This window comes from Saccostrea echinata, unplaced genomic scaffold, assembly GCF_033153115.1.
Source record: "Saccostrea echinata isolate AGI-Se365-2 ecotype Australia unplaced genomic scaffold, CSIRO_AGI_Sech_v1 ptg000005l, whole genome shotgun sequence".
In the NCBI taxonomy this organism is placed as follows: Eukaryota; Metazoa; Mollusca; class Bivalvia; order Ostreida; family Ostreidae; genus Saccostrea; species Saccostrea echinata.
In genome coordinates this window covers 11,502,062-11,508,152 of record NW_026889754.1, presented here as the reverse complement: position 1 = coordinate 11,508,152, position 6,091 = coordinate 11,502,062, and the positions used below count along the sequence as shown (strand labels likewise).

Below are 6,091 nucleotides of genomic sequence, written 5' to 3'. Positions count from 1 at the left end.
AACCCAGACAACTGAGCTGACAATATTGAATAACTCACTAACACATTATTCAATTTGTTAGTACAACCATCTATGTTAGACATGATGGTCATCCAAAAGCTGCAATTAATTGCGTAAATGTTAAAAAAAATCAGTCAGGACATATTATGTTTCTTCTAACTTTTGGACATGAATTTGTCATTCTATTTTTATTTTAGATAAGGAAAAAGAGGAATGATGTAGTGGAAGATACAGATGATGTAGATACGGGAGTTACACTGAGGAGAGATATTGGTAAATAAATTAGATAAGCGGAGGAAAGATAAACACAGTATTGTGTTCACAATGTACACTGAACACCAATGTCAACAAACAAAATTATATGGCATACATATTTCTGTAACAAATCTAACTGTCATTCCAAGAATATCATTAATAATATCCAAAAATACTTATTCAAAAGATACGAGTTAAAAATTAGATATTTGCTGTATTTATGTAGTTTACAAGCTTTAAGTAATACAGGTATATTTTATGAAATAGTTATTAATGTACATTAAAATGTCAGCTTATTGTAATTCATGAATTGTAGGTCGCCAGTGTGATCCAGACCCCCTTATACTTGAAAATCAGAGACTTAAGTTGGAATTAAGGAGGTTACGAGACACAAGGTGGTCTGTTGCCAAGATTAAAGATGATGACGCAATGATCAGGTTCTGTACAGGACTCCCAAGCTTTGCGGTGTTTCTGTGGCTTTTCAAGTTTGATTTAAGAGATTCATACCTCTTATTCCATAGACGGTTTCACAATAACTGTGGTACTTCTCTTTATCTATCAACAAAAAACTTCGGTAAAAGTTATTAATTTGCCCTGCAAAAGAGTGGTACCGCAGCTATCGTGAAAGGGATAATTGAAAACTTTTTTGAAAAATTTTTAGTGGCCTATACTCACTAACTGTTTGTGTGTTGAAGGATTAAGGCTAAATAATTAGCAGATATTATATTTATTTCTTTGGGCTAACATTTAGCATACAGGTTATCTTGGTGAAATTCCAGTAATGCAAATTTAGTCAGGTGTATTTAATTTAAGCAAATATTTGATACAACTTTTAAGAAAATCTTATATTTATACATGTAGATATGAATTTTTTGCAATATTAATTTTAACCATCTCCAAGGCCCTTGCCAGAATAATATGCTCCTACTTTATGATATATTTAGCTACCTGGCACCAAAGCTTGAGATGATGGTCTACTGGAGAGGTAGTTCAGCAACTCCAGAGGAAAGGAGTAGAGCTAGGCGAAGCATGGCACTGGAGCCAATTAATCAATTTTTGGCAACATTGATGAGGCTTAAAGTATCTTATAGTTACCATAAATTAATACATATACTAGTTACTGTAGATTCCTTATATTTATACTTGAATATTGAATTCATTATTTCACTTTCTTAAATCACAAATTGCTAGAAATTGAATTCATGAATGGTCTGTTGATCAAGACCTTTTACATGAATTTCAGCCATAGAAAAACAAAAGGGAGTAATTTTAAATCATGAGAACTGCTTCTTGCAGAATTATGGGATAACAAATTCTTTTCGTTTAGGAATCTACAGTATTGCATAAAAACAAAATTGTTTAGTACAAAGTATTTTAAAATAAGCCACATTTTATGTTGGATTTCGTCGTATTTTTGAAAGTTTAATTTTGAATCATTTTAAAGGTTAGATTATATATACAAGACATGTGCTGCAATAGTGTCTGTATAGCCCCCCGCTGTGTCCGTATGGCCCCCATGAATAGAGGTCTTTGTACCCCGAAATATGTACAGATAGCCATCATATTTAAAGAGAGGGTCTACGTATAGCCCCACATGAATAGAAGTCTTTGTAACTCAGCTGTGTCCGTATAGCCCCCATGAATAAAAAAGACATATAGCCCCCCCCCCCCAAAGAGGAGGAGTCTATATTTATAAATAATCACTATTAAAACATTAGTATTTTTTAAGTGTACATATAGCACCGAGACAAAGAGGAGGAGCAAAGCTGGAAAAAAGTCATTAAATAATGGAATGTCAATATAAATGGGAAGTCTATGTGATTTCTAAATCAAGAAATCGACAGAAAATTATGGAAAGTGATTGGTGTAAAAATAAAGAACTTTGTCAACAAACGTTTAAAGTAGGTGTATCTGAAAAAGGCATGGATATGCCAGATGATTATGATGTAAAAGCTTACATCATAAAAAGAAAGGAAATTAAAATGTAAGAAGTAAAATACTGGTGAAAAAAAAGGAGGAGGGGAAAAGAGGTGTGTCTTAATGTAAAATGGATTATATATATATATATATATATATATATATATATATATATATATATATATATATATATGCAGTGCAAGTTAAAAGTAGTAAAATACGCATTTATTTGAGAGAAGAAAAGAAAATAACCATGGATTGTCTGGAAAGAGAAACATTTATGTCACAGAAAAGACCATTTGATCAAGAAGATGAAGGACATAAAGAGACTAAAACCGTATAATGAAAATACGATTATAGAACTAGACATTGGAAATAATTGTCACGTGTCAGCACAGAGATTCCGATCCGAAGAAGATGTGTTCATACATATAAGATACTTTAACACGAGTCCCACAGGAAAACTATATCCATCGAAGAAAGGGATAGCGCTTCCACTGGACAAATTTAAACAGCTAATTGAAGACCACTTGGATGACATAGACAATGCGTTACAAGAGGCAAAGAAAGACGATGGAAAAGTCTTCTACAAAAAACATCTCGGGCAAAACATATATGTGGCTGTGGAACAGGGATACACGTGGGTAGATATAAGGAAATGGTGGCGCCCAGAGAATGCAGTAGAAGTTATGCCAACCAAGAAGGGGATATCACTACCAGTTGTGATGTGGGAAGAATTCAAGAAGGCAATACCCGAACTGAAGAAAATGTTGAAAAATGAGTTAGACAATGTGAGATACTGTTATCTTGATCATGACAATCAATTGGCAATGTTACAGTGTAAGAGCTGTAATCCAAATGAATGGATGAATTATTAACTGTACACAAAGGGACAGGAAAATAAAACAAGAGGCCCATGGGCCTTGTAGGTCACCTGAGTATCCAGTGGCAACTTTCAATTGAATAATGGTAAAATGTTTTAAAGAAGAAATACATTATTTTGCATCTCAGAATCCAAAATCGTTATAGGGTCATGAAATATATGGGTCTTATACTTGATATTTTCATATAATAATTATGTATCATTCCATGTCATCAATACATGAATTTCAGATTTCTACAAAGGGCATTAATTATATATGTATGACATTTGGTCAAATAATCATCACATACCCTAATCTGAAATGCTCCTTTTTGGTATGCAACTTATAACACATTTGCAGTAGAATGTGTGGGATTCTCTCCCCCCCCCCCTTTATTCTTTAATATTATAGTTGCTAAAAATTGGCTATAGCAACACTTAGCTTATGCAAGTTAAAGAGTCCTTCTGTCTAAGCAACTTATGCAAGTTAAAGAGTCCTTCTCTACTAAGCAACTTTATCAGCCCCAGTAAAGATTTCATAATTTTCCTTTTGTATTGATAAATATTGCTAATTTTAATTTAGTTTTCATATGTTTTGGACAGCTCATAAATTTTATATACAAGTCATCTTTCTTGTACTTGGTGCAATTTAACCATGCATACTTTTACAAATAAATTCCAATATGTACCAGTGATATACTGCAAATTAATCCTTTCCTTTCTTAGTCCTTAAAATCTACAGTAATAAAACTTGACACATATACAAAAAATTACATCATATTTATTGAGATTTAAATTCATTCAAAAAATAATGATTTACATGTAAATGTAATTTAAAGGTAATGAAAATTCTGGATCATAACATCAGTTTGGAAAGAGTTACAATAGAACATGCACTTCACTTAAAATAAATAGTATATTGGTTCAGAAATTCAATTTAAATATGTGCACAATAATTACTTAAAAAATTAAGTGGTATCATTATGTATTGACCACCATGGCATTCATTAGTTGTGTCCAAAAGCAAGGTGTAAAAATAAATAATTGATATAATTTTAACTAGATGAAATCCCGCGCAAGCGCGGGGAATTGAATTTATACCACTACCGACAGAAAATATATTGTAGTTTCTACTGACAGCCTACAGGCTTACAGAAGGAAGAAATACTTTGTTCAAAATCCCACAGGAAGTAAATGTACGTCTCCACCTCCACAGTTTTGTAAAATCTTGAAAAATAACATTATCATTTAATTGACATTTATTGTGAAACCTGTTATACAATGTTATGGATATTGTACTTTAGATGCTCTTATTTCATTTCCGCCAAGGATAAAAGGAGTAAAAATGCACATTTTACTGATAAATTGATTTTTTTTTGGAGGGGGGGGGGGATTCACAGGTACTTGGGTCTTGGTTTATAAATATGTATGCAACTTATTGATATTTCGAAAATGTACTTTGCCTTTTTAACATATCAATAAGGTACCCGGTACATACATATTTATATACCAAGACCCAGGTACCTGTGTAAAAATTAGCTGTTTAACGCCCTATGAATAGGCCGAGTATTTGATACAAAAGACTGTATTCAGAAAAAAAACTGAAATGTATTGATTAAAGCACAAAATTTTACAGCTTTAATTATATTTGAACAATACCTTATTCATAAATTTTCTCTTTTCATGTAAGCAAGTTTAGTACAAATTGTACTTCGGGTTCTTTGCCACGATGCTCTCAGTAAGGAAAATACAAATTTTACCGATAAATTTACATATTTTACCGATAAATTTATTAGAAAAACCTACTACACATATGTAATAGTCTTTCGATATATAAATATATTCACAACTTATAGTGTTTTCAATGATTACCATTATGACCATTCACACAAAAGCTTTTTTTATGTTCATGCAGCTACAATCGCCTCGTTTTTCTTTTTAACATCGGGCTCGATGCTATATGATGTTCTAGAAGCTTCCGTCAATATTAAGATTGGCGAATGACGAAAATAATTTGCAAATTTCCCTTTTTAATCGGTTATCACAACTTATTTCTTTTATATCATTTAAATCAAGTTTTGATTGAATAATAAAGTGATGACGTTTTTATGAAATAAATAAACGATTGCTTGTTGTCAGTTTCATTAAAAACTGCCAGTAACTTAGATCCGCCAACCGGAAACGCCACCGTACTCACGTTTTTGCTATTTCATGGCTGTTTATAGAAAATAAAAGTAGACTTTTAATTTAATGTACGACACTTACTATGCGAGTGAAATCTAAATATAGTTTACGGACATCATCTTGTATATAGTGTATTGTTAGAGGAGTAAGTAAGAACTCTGATGCACCCGTTTAGGAGTTTATTTGCAAAATTTATTAATTTATAAGTATAGATTTTCTTCAGTTTTCAAACAATACTAAAGGACTTGATTGTTCATGGAACTGTCTGAAATTTTACCACCAAACATAGAATGTATGAGGCAATATTCACTTTTATTTATATATATCATCTGAAAGAAGCAAGGTTTACCTCCCTTTACGGGCTGGCCATTGACCCCTTCTTTCCATGCTACTTACCTTTAAAAAGTGTATGCTTCATGTCATAGGTGATTTCAGACAGTTACAACATTAAGTAAATACATGTATTGTAAATTGAATTGGTCCACTTAGCATATTGTGTACAAATACATTTGTTTTTGGACATCTGCTTATGTAGTAAAAAAATGAACAATTAAGTTTATATCCTAATCTTTCCACAAATATTATCAAAAATGTAATGAACAGACAAAAGTTACATTGCAAGAAAAATATATAAAATTTAAATACCTTTTAATTCAGAGTATGTGTGATTTGATTAGCAATTTAAATATTTGCACAATGAAAACTCATGTATTTCGTATTTCAGAGAAATAGCTGTATTCAGTCATTGTTGAGACCACTTCTTTAATCTTACATACTGAAAGCGAAAACAAAGATTAAGAGTTGTTCATATGGGATTCAAATGCCCGGTCTCAGGATCATGAATTTTCTTAGACTGGAGTCAAAATATCAATC

At 31.8% G+C, this 6,091-nt stretch overlaps 1 long non-coding RNA gene across 1 annotated transcript; it reads left to right on the top strand.

The window, feature by feature from the left end:
- Positions 1-215: 215 nt before the first annotated feature.
- LOC133180052 (uncharacterized) lies at positions 216-1,331 on the top strand. The gene is made up of 3 exons (XR_009720259.1): positions 216-273; positions 572-740; positions 1,200-1,331. It is a non-coding gene; the product is annotated as an uncharacterized LOC133180052 (long non-coding RNA).
- The last annotated feature ends 4,760 nt before the right edge of the window (positions 1,332-6,091 follow it).